The following is a 17,437-nucleotide window of genomic DNA, read 5'->3' on the forward strand; positions in this document are numbered from 1 at the left end:
TAACCTTAACATGTTATCTAATACATAGCCATTCCTGACATAAACTAAATGATAGAATGAGACACAAAGGGACCCCCTGCAGAGCACGAAAAGTCCTAGAGCAGGGAAAATGCAAGTAGAGGCAAAAAACCTAGGCAATTATCTGGTCATCAAGCAAGTTCTGTTTTTGTCAAGATCTTGTCCACCATCTAGCCACTATGTCTTAATAAGAAAGAATTTGTTTATGTTTATGTTATTGTGTTGTATGTTTGAATGTTTTGTATTGAATTGGTTCATATCTGTCTGTATACATGTATCTTATGTCTCTTTAATATGTTGTTAAATACAGAATGTCTCATTATCTTGGATTAAATTGTTTTTATCATGAATTTATAAGAATAAAATAAAGATTTTAAAATAAATGTTTAGTACACTGAATTTGTACATATATCAATGAGCCTGTCATAGGTCGCTTGATGACCAGTTAATTGCCTAGTTTTTTTTGCCTCTACCATAAACTAAATTATATACATTATTGCTTTCCTGGATATCCTAAGTTGAGCCTATGGGCAAGGTCTTGACTGGTCAAACAACCTGCTAGGTCCCACCCTCCTACCGGAGTGACCTTGCGCAAGAGGTCCAGTTCTCCAGAAGTTTATATCCCCTGGGCACCCCCTACACCCTCAATATTATCTCCAAGGGGCTGTGCTGTTATGCTAACTTTTGCACCCATGCGCTTGTGCTGGGGTTGGGTCAAAAAGCCGACCGGAAGCAGAACTTCCCCTCCCCCCCGCACCTTCCAGCCTACCAACTGTAAAGCCCCCTGGATTTTCATGAGAGACCAATGCCCCCAAGGCGTCCCCCATGACAATGGTGATGCCTACCAAGGACCGTAAAAAATTCCCACCAATCATGACCTTACTGTAAACCAAGGATACTTCACATAAAATACGACAATGACACCGCCCTGTGAAATGTTTTTTTACAAACAGACCTAAAACACATTTCGAGAGAAACAATTCGGGCAATCTACAAAGAAAACACGAGAAAAAACACACTGCACATCATCAAATCCTGCTGCATCAGGAGATGTTGTGTGGGGGAAAAAGAGAGAAAGGCTCCGCCCGTAGACGGCCTTGTGGAGGATACAGCTGTGGAGCGGTGAAGGAAAAGAATGTCCAACTGCTCCACAGCCCCTTTTAAACCCCCCAGAGGAAAACCGTCCGAATCCGGCTTCCTTTCCCCTTCATACCCGGAAGCACTTGAGTGCTTTTGGGGCCAAGTTTGTGATGCCCAATCAGGGCGAGGGGAGGGGGGTGCGCCCACCCCTTTGCTGTTTACGGGGACCGGCACAACCCCGGTAGGTGCAGCGTGCCCGAGTCCCGGTTGGCGCCTTGACATTCTATTATTGTATCCAACGTGGAATAAAGCCATACACTAATACTCACTGTCTGTTATATTTTAAATATATCTGTCGAGCGCACAGAGCTTCTTAACACACGTGCCAATCTAACACCAATGTCAACATCTTTAATGGTTGAGTGATGGGCTGGACTAGATATTAAAGAGACTAGCTTTAAGTAGCTTCCTGAAGCTAGAATGACTTGTCTCAGCTTGTAGATTATAAGGTAGGGAGTTCCCCAGGCTTCAGGGCAGCTATAAAGACCAATCATAACAGACTGTTCTTATTCTGGGAACTGCCAGCAAACGACGTGTAGAAGAACGTACTGAAGGAGTAAAGCGTTAAGGAGCAAGTTTACTCATAAATTAGACATGTATTTTTGTTATTTTTCACTGTGTGGACAGTAGCCAGTCCTTCGAAGAGATTCTGGAATACATGCGCGGCCAAAGTACAGTCATCAAGACGGGAGTAATGTAGGCCCATCTGAGGTGGCATTCTGGATGAGAAGTTAGAGGTGGTGGTATATTTTTACGGAGTTGGCAGATAAAGTGAGTTTTGCATAGTGTAATCTTGATTGAATATGAGTGTTTGCAGGAAATGTAGACTCCCGTCAAAATATGGGAGAGTGTTTATTCAGGACGCATCAGTGGGCAAAGCAAGTTTTTCCCAATCTTGCAGCACTGAGGTTTAGGATCAGATTGATGTCAGTAAAGACACAAGTATAATGAACACACATTTGAGTTATGAATCTCTATGGCTCTGCCTTATATGAAGTTGTTGTTCTCCAAGACTGTCTTTTTCCATTCTCTGTGGTGCGTCATGAACAGTCACTGATGATCTCAGGTGTGTGCTAAATGCCAGGACCTTCCATATGAAAACCAAATATCTGCATAGACATTATTTAGGCTGCCATCAAGGTCAGTTATGGAAGCGTGAGCCAAGGATGGATTTGCTCCAATGTGTCGTTTTGACTTCCTATGTACCCGGAAGCCCATGATACAGGAAAATATCTCCTGCAATATAAAATGATATGTTACTTTTAATTTGTATCTTTTGAGTGAAAAAAAACACATAAAGTTAATCTGGGATGATATGACCAGTAGAGACATTAGAAGGCAGTTTTGCTGTATGTTTACAGAAGTTATGAAATATGAGAATTATTCCACCAAAGTCTCTACATTGCATTCTTCGTAGACCAACTACAGGATGGGTGGAAGGGCCTGTTCTAAACCTGGCATGACACATCTGTGATTAGTGAGTGTATCGGTTAAGTAGCACCCGTCTCTAGTTATAGTACATGTCCAAGGATACTTTCTGGTACCCTCTAAGTGCACGAGGCCTAGGCTGCATTTTGGATGGTGAGTGGTTTTCCTCTGTAGTCCAGGAGTCTGAACAGGAAGGGATAAGGCTTATCTTGGAAGGCAGAGGAGAACTTTGCATAGCAGAGACAAGATTTCACCATCATGGTATTTGGAAATCTAAAATAGAAGTGATGCAGAAGGTCCCCTTCCTAGAACAAAAGGTGCCAATAAGAACAAGCATTGGAAATGCAATAGGTCTCGCAGCATTAGAGTTAGTGCTTTTAGAATTGTTTATGGGTTTTTTTTGTAAATCTTTAGCATTTTTGTTTCCTGTAGCCAATGCTAAAGAATTACAAATAAAAAAAGCCATAAACAATTCTAAAAGCTCTAACTCAAATGCTCCGAGACCTATTGCACTGTGTGAGGGTGAGTGAGGGTGAGGGTGGGTGAGGGTGAGTGAGGGTGAGTGAGGGTGAGTGAGGGGTTGAGGGTGAGTGAGGGGTTGAGGGTGAGTGAGGGGTTGAGGGTGAGTGAGGGGTTGAGGGTGAGTGAGGGGTTGAGGGTGAGTGAGGGGTTGAGGGTGAGTGAGGGGTTGAGGGTGAGTGAGAGTGAGGGTGAGTGAGGGTGAGGGTGAGTGAGTGAGGGTGAGGGTGAGGGTGAGGGGTTGAGGGTGGGTGAGGGTGAGGGGTTGAGGGTGAGTGAGGATGAGTGAGGGTGAGTGAGGGGTTGAGGGTGAGTGAGGGTGAGTGAGGGTGAGTGAGGGTGAGTGAGGGTGAGTGAGAGTGAGTGAGAGTGAGGGTGAGTGAGGGTGGGTGAGGGGTTGAGGGTGAGGGGGTGAGGGGTTGAGGGTGAGGGGGTGAGGGGTTGAGGGTGAGGGGTTGAGGGTGAGTGAGTGAGGGTGAGGGGTTGAGGGTGAGTGAGTTGAGGGTGAGTGAGGGTGAGGGGTTGAGGGTGAGGGGTTGAGGGTGAGGGGGTGAGGGTGAGGGGTTGAGGGTGAGGGGGTGAGGGGTTGAGGGGGTGAGGGTGAGGGGTTGAGGGTGAGTGAGTGAGGGTGAGTGAGGGTGAGGGTGGTGGCCCGATGGGAGAGAGCAGCCAGGATGGGAGAGAGTGTGAGAGAAATGGCAGGATGAGAGAGAGATGGCAGGATGGGAGAGAGAGATGTCAGGAAGAGAGAGAGATGGCAGGATGGGAGAGAGAGATGGCCGGATGGGAGAGAGTGTGAGAGAAATGTCAGGATGTGAGAGAGATGTCAGGATGTGAGAGAGATGGCAGGATAGGAGGATAGGCGAGAGGGCGTCAGGCAGACAGAGAGAGAGAGTGGGAGGAGCAGTGACTCTGTTACAGACAGATCGAGGGAAGTAGGGAGAGAGGTGAGGGGAGGGAGAAACGGCGGCCGCGATTACTGACACTTCAGGAGAGAGGGCGCGTGAGGAGAGCTGAGAGTGACAATGTCAACAAAGGACGGGAGGGCATGAAGAAAGGAGACCCCCTTGCAGAGGTGACGGGCAGAGAAGAAGAGACAGCGACTGGTGAAGGGTCATAGACAGAGGGCAATGGGAGAGAAAGGAGTTACTGGCACTGTCCGCGTGTGTCTCGCTGGGTTCTGCTCACCACGTAATGGGCTAGTCTCGCTCAAAGAAGGCTAGTTGAGGACGTAATCGAACACTGAAGCTGTTCCCAATTAGCCAGATAAATATGTTAAATTTAAGATTATGTGCAAGAGTAAGTAGTCTGCAGTAAGTGGGGTGCCAGGCACTGTGTGCCACCTTTGATGGTTTATATGAACCGGGCAAGGAGCACTGCTCAAGTGAGTAGCGCACAGACAACCCACGCCTACACCACCCATGAACAGCGCTTTCCCGACATTTCTTCATAGCAAAGGGGCTTAAACCTGGTTGGTCACTTGTCGTAATAGCCGTGATTCTCAGTAATTGCTGCATTCGCTCAGAGGATTGCTAATAATATCAGACATAATCTGATAGGATAACATGTGTGTGGTTGTGTGCGTGTGTGGTGAGCATCAGAGATTCCCCTCAGACATTCCCCTCACACTTGGCACCAATTCTGATTAGGGATGTGCCCACCTTTGTTTACCACAGAGTAAGGTCGTTTGACCCTAGATATCAAGTTGGTCAGTGTCAAAAAGCTGTTCAGTATATGGGAGTTGTTTGTTACGCCCGTTTCCGAGATTCAGGCCTGACCTTTAAATGAGTGGCGACTTCGTGTAAGGCGAAGTGACCATTAATTATTCGTAATGCAGTAGCTGCGGTCTTCCCCCCTCCTTACATGTATAGAAAACGGCTGGATGCCCTGCGAACAAAGACACCGTGTGGTGGCCCATAGGCGGGTGAAGTTAAAGCCGAAAAGCAACCAATCACATGATGTTTTGTGGCAGCGTCACACTGGTAGTCGTTTTTGGCGCATTAAAGAAGGCGGCTTCGGTTCCACAGCTCCCCGCGCAGCCCTGCAGTGCACGGCACACCAGAGCGCGGGACGCCTGGTTTCTGCTGTCAGCTTTTGTCGCAGTATTGTATAGCTGCGCTGCCACGAAGGGGGAAAAACACGAATCTCTTCAGAGTGGCGTGTGTGCGCGCCGGCGCCGCAGGTCCCCAGGCCTTCTCCGTGTGACTGCTTAACCGTAAAACATGTAGTGTCAGAGGCCAAGTGCTCGGAGCATGTAAAGGTTTAACAAGCTGTGATGTGGGTCACCGAGCTTGCAGTGACGCCCTGCAGGCCTGTCTTCCACACAGCTGACAATCCCTGTCCCTTCTGTAGCTGAACAACCCTGGCCCTGTCTGCAGTCCTCTACCTGCAGACTCAACCTGTGCATGCCGAGTGCTCTTCAACCAGCGGTGTCCAACCTAGGTGCAGAGGCTGCATCCATGCCAGAGCCAGAGCGGGTAAAATAAACAAGACGGAGGGAAGAGAGGGGAGGGGGGAGGAGAAATGCGAGGGGCCAGAGCGGGTAAAATAAACAAGACGGAGGGAAGAGAGGGGAGGGGGGAGGAGAAATGCGACACGGCGGGAAGGGGCAGGCAGGATGACTCAGGGGAGGGGGCGGAGCGGGGCAGAGCGGCATGTGGGTGTGAAGAAGCCGGGCCTTTGAAGTGAAGCTAAGCTTCACTTCAAAGGTGTCGGAGGAATGCGGGCGGCTGTGCACGCGCTTTTAAGCTCAATGCACATGCGCATTGAGCTTAAAAGTCACGGGCACTGCAAGGAATCGCCACGATTCCTTGCAAGTTAGATAAAGAGTCGATGAGCCCCTATAGTCTCGCTTGCTCGATGCGCATGCGCATCGACAGGCGAGACCTAAAAATGGGGTATGACCCAGACAAAGCCAAAGGACCTGGGTATCGTACAGTATAAACAGCAAAGTGGTCCTAGCCACAGTTTATATAGCACATTTCAATGAAATATTCATTTCTACTTATTTTAGGACTTAATCCTGAAAAGAAAAAGAGAACACACAAGCTAAAATGCGTGAGCAGTATTATCCTAAGTACCCAAACAGATTGTTCAACACTAAGTTTTATAGCAAAATGAATTCACAATTTATTTATAATCGTATATACATATTTACCAAAAATCCCAAGACAGTTGGGTCGAGTTCTGCCAGTCGTAGTAGAAAGTGCAAAAGTTGTTGTGCTCAAGTGAGAAGATAGAAGGAATAAGTAAAAAGATATAATCCAAAAATTCTAAAAAAGGCTAAGGTTCTATTCCCTTAGCATTGAGCCTGTCCCACGTATATAAATCCTACGTATCAATTATAGTCGTTTAAAGGGCAGGGAATAGGGTACAGGTATCAGAGAAGGGGGGGCGTCGACGTTTCGACCCTGGTGCTGTGGAGGGTAGATCAACACCTCAGCTGCGGGTCTTCCTCAGGACGGGGTAGGGGAAATAACCTATACTGCAGGCAGACAGCGCCCCATGAATGAGGGTGGCCACCAATTTAATGGTATTCTCAAGTGTTTCCACAGACTTTTTTCAAAAAACTTTACACTTGTTGTAGTGCTATTCCGTCACTGGAAAGGCACAAAATAGGAATATATCCAAGTCACAGCGTCTAATCCGGGTGCCTTCACGTCGAAGGTGAAGGCACCTGGATTAGACGCTGGCCATTACATTAACAGGACCACGCCTAGGATTATTAGATCGGCGTTTTTTTAGGCAAATCATACCTCTTGGTCTGCCGGAATCCAGATTCACCCTTTGTGACTTGGATATATTCCTATTTTGTGCCTTTCCAGTGACGGAATAGCACTACAACAAGTGTAACAAGCCTGCTTGTTGAGCGGTCATCAAGCATTAGGCTGCAGTTTGTGCTTCAATCCAGTCACCATAACTTGGAGCCACCTGCCGCTGGTATGGATTCCAGCTCGAAAATGCGCCCCACGTCTTTCCGTTGGCTGTTCGCTCTGGAGATTGGAACCGGAAACCCTGCAAGGCCGGCCCACCTTTTAAAAGAGTGTGGCCCTTTAGAAATGGCTCTTAGATTTACTCTGTACCATAGTTTTTGCCTTGTTCTGCATCTTCAAGCGGCCTCACATTGCTTCAATAGATGAGAGACAGTGATTTAACCCACTGATGTGAATCAAACTGTCCATTCAAACGGAATTGACCTGAGAGTACTTTTAAATTGTTTTTTTATGTATTCTGTAGCTGTTTTGAGTGGTTTTTGTAATATATTTTCATCAGGGTTTGTAAGGGCTCCTTAGTTTCTCCTTAACGTGTGGCTTGACTTTTTTTATTTTACTTTTTTAACTAACTTGGAAGGATCTTCGATTTCTTTTACACTTAAATACACTTAAAAACAAGTTATAACATTCTTACTGCATACATGCGCCATCTCAGCTGAAAGAGTTTCTGCCAGCCAGTCTGCTGAGGGAAAACCAATACATCCAAATAGAAACCAAGCAAATGCTGTGGGTCTCAATGTTTGGGCCTTGTGAGAGCCCAGTCCCAACTCACAGACACATGCAAGCAGACACTCACACTGAACACACACACAAACATTTGCACTCACTCTCTCACAACTCACACAGTAGTGCACCACATCAAGTGTGCGAATGTTAGCTAGATCCATGTCATCAGAATTTCATGTTTCTTTTCCAGTTCTCAACCTTTCTGTTTTAAGCCTTTTTATGATGAATGCTTTTATTATATTCCATTTATCTTTATTCATGTTTATGAATATATATTGAGGCCTGCATCGTTTAATTGTTTACCTTGTTTACTTTTATGATCTTTCATTGCGAGGACGAAAACAGTTTATTTTGACTTTGTCTGTTTTAAGTCATTGTTCTCAGGTTTCTTATGGCTATAAGGCTTGCCTTCACCTACCAGAACACATTAGGTTTCGGCAGTAATGAAAACCTTGTTTCTTGATGACACAAAGCTAAGTGACAACCCTAGTTCATGTATAATCACAGACTAACTAAGATGTGTAAGCATATATTCACGTCATCTTTTGTTTGTGTGTGTGTTTTTTGCGAGTGCATAATTGTGGACAACGTCCCCACGGCCGGACTGGGAACTGAAACCAGCCCTGGCAATCAGCTCGACCGACCCCTGAGGGGCAGAGGGGCGATGCGAGTGGGAAGCAGCACTCCTGCCGCCCTTTTTAGGTCTCGGCCTGATCCAGCGCTTGCGCTGGTCTCGGCCGAGACCTTTAGTGGGGCTCTGAGAAATGCTACTTTGCGCCGATCAGCTTGCTAGAACACGCATAGGTGCGCGCGCTCATGCGCGTTCTAGCAAGCTGATCCCGGCAAGGTAGCACTTGCGGTGACGCGCGTGCACACCACGCACGTCACCACTCACGTTTTTCTTTTTCATTTCTCGGCCGCGTGGCTTCTGTATTTAGTAGGGACGTGATTTGGCTGCTTTTGTAATTTGAAATAATTGGAGGCGTTCGCATGTTAAGCAAGAACAGACTAGCAAGAGAAAGTGTCAGCATTTCATAAAACAAGTCCACTGCCGCGCACTGTGGTCTGGAGCAGCTACCGGCAGCCACCAGTGGGACTAATTAGAATATGCATTTCGTTTATTCGGCTTCCTTTGCATATCCAGGAGCGAGGTCTGACGTCACGGTGCAGAAGCATGCCTATTGGTGTGGTCTCGAGAGACCGCACCAATCCATCATTGTTGCGTGTTCAGAGGTGGCCCTGCTGCCAAGCCGTCTTTCACACGCAGGACTGAAGTCACACTGTCTCCACAGTACTATTGCTCAGTTCCCACTGCCCGCTTCTCTTAAGGCTGTCAACATTAATGTATATTACTGCCTTGAAAACGTGCACAGTTATTATCCTGTGCTGTCCCTTCTTTGCACATACACACTGCCATTGAAATTACCTCTGTGCTGCTGGATATCCTCCTGCAGTAGCAGTCACTGCTTCAGCAGAAGCTTTCGGCGTATTCACTCAATTTATCAGTCACCCAACTTTAAATGTCTTAACCACAAGGGCCACAGCACATGCTGAATGTCTAAGCTACTTCTGGCTTTGAGCTGATTGCCCAACACGCCCACAAGTTGTTCTCCTGTTAGCTGTTTCTGTGTCTCTATTTCATTTGCAAATTGGTGTTTTCTGCATGGCAGATACCGTGAGTTATAGCAAATTTCAGAGGTTTTACACTTTTGACCTAGAAACCGAACTCGGATTTTAACTGTGTTTGTTCTACTAAATTTAATTGTTTTTTTATGATGTACTTACTTTACAACCTCAGCTGTGCATGGGATCCACTGTAGCGCCTATTGCCTTTGTCCACTTTCTTCCACAGTGCCTGCCACGTCTCCTCCCAGCACCACCCACCACTTTTACTGCACTCGTACCCCCTGCAATGCTTGTTCAACTAGGCTCGTTGCTCCAGTTGGTACATCGTTTTACATGTAATATTCCAATGCACTTTCATGAGTTCAAGCTTGTGCAGCACATGTGCTGCTCTGCGTAACAGTGCAGTGTTCTTCAATCCTGCCTCGTGCCACTTTTGTTCCTGGACTTTTATATAGCGGGAACACGACCCGAAGGTATCAGACCGCTTTACATAAGCACCAGTTGCAATGCATCACAAACAGACACATTCATTACATTAGGCATGGGGAGATTAAGTGATTTGCACAGAATGTTGAGCGCCAATGCCGAGAGTCAAACCCGGTTCCCCAGCTTCCAGTTCCACCATTCCAGCCGGTAGGCCACATTCTCCGATGAACAGACTGATAGGTGAGGTCAGGGTTACAGGACATTCATATTTTCCCTGGACTCACTAACCATCAGTGGTGGGCTTTGTTCGGTGAGGGTTGGTCCTACACAGTGGTGTTATTTGTAGGAGAGGGATGGATGTTATGATCCCTTCAACTGAAGCAGCGTGACCGGTATGTCATGGGTTACCCACTGCGGTTTGTCTGCAGGGGAGGCGAGTGGTTTGTTTTACAGCTTGCCACGATGTTGTGCTCCTTCAAAAGTGTTTGCATGTTAGACACTTGGGAGTGCAGTATTTTCTATATTTTTTTGGGTCTTGTTATATATGACTCACAAACGCCTTGTTCTCATTAGTTCTTCAGTTCTGTGGCGCATCACTGAGCTCTCGGCACTGCTTTACAAAATATTGGCTGCCAAATAGATTTTTAATCGACCATTTCTGTGTTCTTCTATTGTTTTTTCAGACTTATACCTGCACTACCCTCTTGGGTGGTCTACTTGCGTTCTTCACGCATCCCATCTGATTTAGGGATCTATCAGTTTCTCCTCTGTTGTATATGGCTTCCATAAAAAAACTTTATCGCGAATAACAGAATTGAAATCTGGTTATTCACTGCTGTGATGTCACAACAGTGGCTACCCAAAGTGGTTGCTTCACCCTTACTCTGCGGCCTTGCTGAGTTTTCGAGCGGCCTTAGCGTGCCAGTCGAATAGTGGCTGCTGGTCTCACCTGCTTTCTGCCACCTCTCCTGGGTCTCCCCATGCTCGCACTCAGCTGTCCGTAGATTTCGCACCACCATCCCCCCGCCCGCACTCCGCTGTCCGTGCATTGTGGTTTCTTGGTGATTGTCCTTTCAGTGTTTGTGTTGCGTGCAGGGTCGGACTGGCTGTGTTGCATGCAGGGTCAGACTGGCTGTGTTGGGTGTACGCTATAGGGTTTAAAAGTCTATATCATTTTATCCTTTGGTTCACTACATAATATTTTTTGTTTACATAACGTCACATCAGTCTTCCACTCCTCTTGACTTTTACAGTGAGCACCTTGAGCTTGATAATTAAAACATCCCTCTCAGCATGTGTGCGCCTCTACTTAGTGTGACAGTGTCTGGTGTGTCGGTTAGTCTGCCAGACCCAAAGCTTCAGTGTGCCAGTGACTCAGTATGCCTGCGTGTGTGATCACTTGCTTCGGTGCATCCGTGTGCCCCTATGCTTTAGTGTGTCTGTCTCACAGGATGCGTGTGTTTCTCAACATGTGCATGCATGTGTGTCTGTTTGCAGTGCGGTTTCTATGTATGTCTGTATGCGGTGGTCAACAGGGGGTAAAAGACATTGGTATTGCATTATTATTAGAAATGCCAATAGCTCAAACTTTAATATTGCGAGACCTGTTGCATTGCAAATGCTTGTTGTTACAGGCGGCCGATGCTGCAAAACAGGCCACCTGTAAGAAAACAGGCCTCCAGGGGTCCAAAACCGGTTCCCACACTTCCGGCCCACCAGGTAAATGTTCGGTGCCCACAACGGCCAGTCTGGTCCTCAATTGCACATTCTTTTTTGTGGTGACCTACCTATACCTTTTTCGTGTAACCTCATAAAAATTACTATTCGATTCAAACTGGAAGACTAGTTTATGTGGGTCAACTGAGTTGCATATCACCTATTCCCGCCACTTTACTCCCCCTGGGCTGTTTCAGGGAGTGTAGGAATGGTTGGGTGGGGCCTCCTGGGATGGCCAAAGTGGATGGGGAGGAGTTGCAGATGCAAAGCCAGTCCTGGGATATTAAGGAAGCATGCGCGTTCCAGCAGGTCTGACCAAAGTGTCACAATAAATTCCAAGTTGAATGAATTGTCGAGTCAGCGAAGCTTCTGGTGCAGATTTACTGCAAATTACAGTTCTCTCCTAGCCAACCAGTCTGCCTGTTCCATGGACCACTGAAGCGAAGACAAGAATATAATTCTAGAAAGTGAGGTTCTGCTAGCAACATTATAAGTGGGACACTGAGGGGAAATACATCTGACTCATCTCCAATTCTGTGTAGTGTTAATCATTCGGACCTTTTGTACCACATGCGCCACACCCCAATTAGCTCTTGCGCTTAAGTAACAAGTGTTATTTTTACATCTCTTATTCTTAGTATTTAAGCTCGTGAATTGTAAACAGTTCTTAGAAGCTGAGCTTCTTCAGCGGCTCACAGTGAGCTGTAAGCCTATACTTATTGGCGGGAAAACCAAGTAGGCTGAGAGGAAAAGTCAGTGGCTTAAAGAACACACTTGGACAGCATCCCGAGTGATTGCACACTGGTCTCTGTGCATGTTGCATTAATACAGAAAGATGTTTGTGATATAGCACAGCAATAGATGCTACAGAGCCCCCATGTTATCGCACATTTTTACATATGCGGAATAAATACGCCCGGCCAAACAATATAAGGATATTGCAAGTCACCGAAGAGTTCAAATAGAGGACTGAGTCTGAAGATCGAGTTTCTTTGTAAGTTCATGCAACTACAACATGACTTGTAGTATCCTGGTGTTCCTTTTAATACATTGGAACAAAGTCACTTTTTCCACAAACCAGTTACATTCTTGGAATGTTGTTCTTCCATATGAAAGAGATAGCATGTTTGCAAACATGAAGCATAAAAGTAGAATCTCTAGCATGGAATCATTTAGGGACTGCTAGGGGTCGAGGCTGCGACCCAAGGCTGGCCCTTTGTGACCCCTGGACTCAAAGGTGGCAAAGTCAGTGCCAGGAACAAAGTGGCAACTTGTGCTTATGGATGTTGGTTGAGGCACCACTTTCCATGTTTTCAGCCAGTTTTTTTTATTACACTAACAGTGAATAATATCATTTCATTCACTATTAGTCTACTTTAAAAATGGAGTACAGTTAACTGGAATATAACTCTGTCTGGCAGCTGAGGAAAGTAAAAATGGTTTTAAATGTATGTTCTGTGCATGCTTACAGGTGAGAGTGCATATATGTAAGAGAAGAGTGTGCGTATGAGTAAATGTGTGTGTATTTGTAAGCAAGTGTGTTTGAGTGAAAGTACAGGTCAGATGGCATGTGATGTCACTTCCGCTTCCTTTGACATTTTGGTGAATTGATGTCCATGATCTCTAGTGCAAAAATAAACATACCAAAAACAGTTAGCTATTGGTTGCAAAATATATTAAAATCAGTTTATTACAAATAAGATTTTAATAAAGTGCTTTAGCTGAGAATGTTTAGAAACATGAAGAGAGATTATATCTTTCCATAATTAACTAAATTGTGCAAAAAATAAACATGTTTGCATAAATATGTCCTTTTGGCTTATCGCTGTTCACCTAGAAAAACAGAGCAGGAGAAAAAGCCAGTTTTTTTGTTTCCTTTCTTATAAACTACAGCTTTAATTATCCATAAAAGTGCTACAAATATGACAAAAGTGCCTGGGTTAGTTGTGAGAAATAAAACAAAAGAAGTCGTGTATTTGATTCTGTGTGTTGCTTATAACTTACTGAAAGCCAGAAGTGGTTTATATTGAAAGAGCTTGTCTATTTTTATTAACCTACCAATATTTCACACGTAACAGAGATATTTTGGGTGTCTAGATTCACATTGCTAAACCAGAGTTATTACAATACCTTACACATTGCCACTGCCTCTGGTATTCATTTATTGTCGCATGGAAGACCCATTTCTCTTCATACGAGCTTGCTTGCTGTTGCTGGTAGTCAACAGCAACATTATTGTTCAATCGAAGCAATTTTATAGAGGGGGCACACATATGTGTGAGTTAATCACACAACATTTTTTGACCCATCAAATTTATTTGTGGAAGAAAAGCAGCTTAAGGGCAATTGTAACATCTATTAAGTCATCCATCCAATTCATTAATCGGAATAAATTCAGAGCATGTCTTATGTGATATATTTTCAAGGCCTAATTTGAAGTTATTAACTGCATTGTTACTCCTTACATTTCCAATCAGTGTCCTTTTGGCAGTAGCATGTAATAATTATGAACATTATCATTTAGACATGTGTAGTGCTGCCCAAAATGTTGTGTCAATGACATTTATTGTTATCTCAAACGTTTTCTCCATCTTGTTTAAATCTTTTAATAATGGAGTTTCACACATGACCGTCCTCCTCAGTTGTGATAAAGGGATGACTCTGAAAGGCACGATACTCATTTCAGTTTATGCCTTTTATTAGAATTAATGAGAATGTCCACATGCCAAATTTCATTATCAAGAGGGAAGCAAACATTCCAGGTATCATGGTAATACGAGTGTGGTCATTTTCTCATACTTAAATATCTGAAATGGCAGTATCCCTAGTTAGCCACTACTGAATCGGTAATACCATCGAAACTCGGTGTTTCCACACCAATTTTTACATTCCATTCCTGATTTTTAGACCATTTTTCATGGACTACTTCCTTTAGCTCTGACCTGGTGAAATGTTTCCTAGTAGTAGAGAAGTGGCTGTGTCTCCCACTGTCCATTGCAGGCAGAATTGCCGTAATTAAGATGATGGCCCTACCTAAATTTATATCTTTTTAATAATATCCCCATTCCCCTAATGAATAGTTTCTTTTTATCTCTGCGATCCCATCTCATCAGGCTGGGCTGGGGTGGAAAACAGCCACGTGTTTGCTGAAGGATACTTATTTTACCGCATGATAGGGGCCGATTTGGGGTACTGGATTTTTGTTTATACTGTCTAGTAGCACTATGTAGTTTTGCCTTTGCTTGGTACTATCTAGACGCCAGGATTCCGTTTTTGCGCCCTGAGGCCGACTTTGTCCTCCCTGAACGGCTTGCTGCCATGTTGCCCAAAGGCGAACTGAGGGACCCTGTCAACATACAAACGGACTCAACCACTAGTTGGGCGTGGAGAAAACTACAGCGATACACTGGCACTTCGGTTTTGTACTCGTCTGCCCTTCCTCTCCCTAACGCCCGCTGGCTCCCCATTACAGGCGAGAGACCTGTGCAATACACGTTGACTAAGTTTAACATTTTAACGATAGGTGACTTGTACCCGGGCAGTCACATCTTTTCGGCCACAGAGGAAGCTCGCTTCCAAGAGGCCTTGTTCATGGACAAATTTGTTCTTAAACGTCTGTACTCAGCATTGCGGACCACGATAAATGGCTTTCCTTTAGAGCCTGACTCATTCGCTCCTCTGTCCCTCCTTATTGAGAATGAGAGCGGAGTGCACATCGTATCCAAACTTTAAAAAATTAGCTCCGCACAAATCCCTATCATAGATGACAAGCTTTGTGCGGAATGGGAGACTGATTTGGGTCACCCGATTACGGAAGACCAATGGGTAATTTGCTGTAGAACCACGAAAGACATCTCATTGAACAGCCACCTTAAATTATGATACTACAAGTTTCTGCGAAGAATTTACATGACTTCAGCCAAGATGCATAAAATTGACCCCAGTAGACCACATGCATGCTTGAAATGCGGTGCCCAGTACGCCGATTTTGCCCACCTGACTTGGACCTGCCCCTACATGTGCTCATACTGGCAGCTAGTGCACTCAACATTAGGGTACATTCTTGGACTCACCCTTGTTCCTTTTCTGGAAGTGGAGCTTATGGGTTACACAGTGAACTTCGCTAAGACAGTCCGGAAACTTGCATCCCTTAGCCTACTGTTAGCAAAACGGGAGATCACATTACACTGGGGCAGCAAGGTTTCTCCCACATCACAAGGCTAGTTGAACAGTTTAGCCCACTGCAACACAAATAGTGAGATCTACTCCTGCACGTTACCCAGCACCGCACGCCCCAAGGATATTTGGGGCCCATATACATCGACGGCCTTCGCAAATCCACCACTTCCCAGACGAGCTAGGGTATAGCACCCACAGGTATAGGATAGGTAATCAGACTTACACACTGACCAGTCATCTCAGGTGGCATCCTGCACTGCCAGGTTTAACACCAACGCTCTCACACCACTTACTCATAATTATGTTTTTGGGATGGACTCACAACTAGCTCGGCAGTCACAGAATGGTTCATCAATAGACCTGGAGGGGTCCTTCAGAAATATGCTAAGCCAACCACTTGCTACAAATAAGTATGTTTTATTAGTCATTGTTTCGAGATCGAGTACTGTCAAATGCCTTCCTATATGTCAATGTGATATTTCCATGACAACAATATCTGTGTTTTACAGTGACCAATAACGATTGTAGCAGATGCTTCTATTATGATAATCAATAAAAATTAAGTTAAAAAAATGTTTCCTAGAAGCACCTGCAGTAATACTGAATGAAAAATTAGAGCATTACTTGTACGATCAATGTGGGTGAAAACTCCAGTATCTGCTCCAATGAGTATAAAATGAGGGCCACTGTATCTTGCTCAAATGAGTTGGAGAAACTGATCAAGATGACAATCACTGTAATTTGGTTTAGCGCTGACTATAATTTGGTTTGAGTAATGAAATGTTTTTTGGTGAAGTAAATCTCTTGATAAGTATTACACTTTATTTTCAAACGGACATTGATAACAGCCATTCTGTAATCAATAGTCTGCCTTATTAAAATATCTAATCTTCTTTAATAGTAATTTTCTTTAGAAGTAAATCAAATTCTATATTATATACTATTGAGTCTTGACCATTCATTCATTTCAACTGTTCGCTTTATTCAATGACAGTTTTAGGGTGTCAGAGTTATTATTTCAGATAAAGAGTTACAGACTTCAAGCATCCATCGAATTACGGATATTCTATAAAAATATACTCAACTGCATTGCTTTCTAGATAATGTATTCATTACTGATTGCCCTCATGTTATCAATGCACATTTTTGATACTGCTGCTTATAAAATTATCAACATGTTTCAATCATTCATTTATTCTAATGATCTGCTCTAGGGCAAATTCATAACTAATCATATCACTTTCCAAATAATTTTGTGTTCACAATTGCAACAACTCAGATTATGCTAGTTCATTTCATAAATGTCTACTGTGTGTTTAATGTATTAAAACAAATATTGAAATAATATGGGTAAGGTTCACATTTATATACATGTTCAATGTACACCTGCATGGTAGAAAGCACATTTTCTTTTCTATTACAATTACATGTAGTGGTAGTCTTCTTTTAAATGTAATCTTTTTTCTGCGAGCATAAGGCTTTTATGTTTAGGTGATGGCATGTTTTCTTTTTCATTTCTTGTTTTTAATTTGATGGTATGGGCTTGCAGTAAAAAATGAAAAGTAACCCTAGAACTTGCTTGCAAAAGCTAGACCTAATGGCTTAACTGGTAATTTTTCTATTTAGAATGACAAACAACAGTGGTTCCTTGTTTCCTGCAAATCTGCCACAGGCCATGTGTCTGAAACCTGCAACTTCTTTTTAAGTAGGGAAGTTCTACATTACATGGTGAAAAAAAGTCACTGATGGTCTTGGGAAGAGACCAACTCTATCCCACAGATGTGAAAGAATATCACATTGCTCTGAGGAATCCAATTCTCAACTGTGAGTGAATTACGCATAGCACAATGGAGTCCACAGCTACTGCCCTCGCATATGCTTCTAAA

General features: G+C 44.3%; 1 protein-coding gene across 1 annotated transcript in view; it reads left to right on the forward strand.

Moving 5' to 3' along the window:
* The window catches only part of SDK2 (sidekick cell adhesion molecule 2), a 702,247-nt gene that overhangs the window by 362,153 nt on the left and 322,657 nt on the right, over positions 1-17,437 (forward strand). The window lies entirely within an intron of this gene.

This window comes from Lissotriton helveticus, chromosome 7 (assembly GCF_964261635.1).
Source record: "Lissotriton helveticus chromosome 7, aLisHel1.1, whole genome shotgun sequence".
NCBI classification, from domain to species: domain Eukaryota; kingdom Metazoa; phylum Chordata; class Amphibia; order Caudata; family Salamandridae; genus Lissotriton; species Lissotriton helveticus.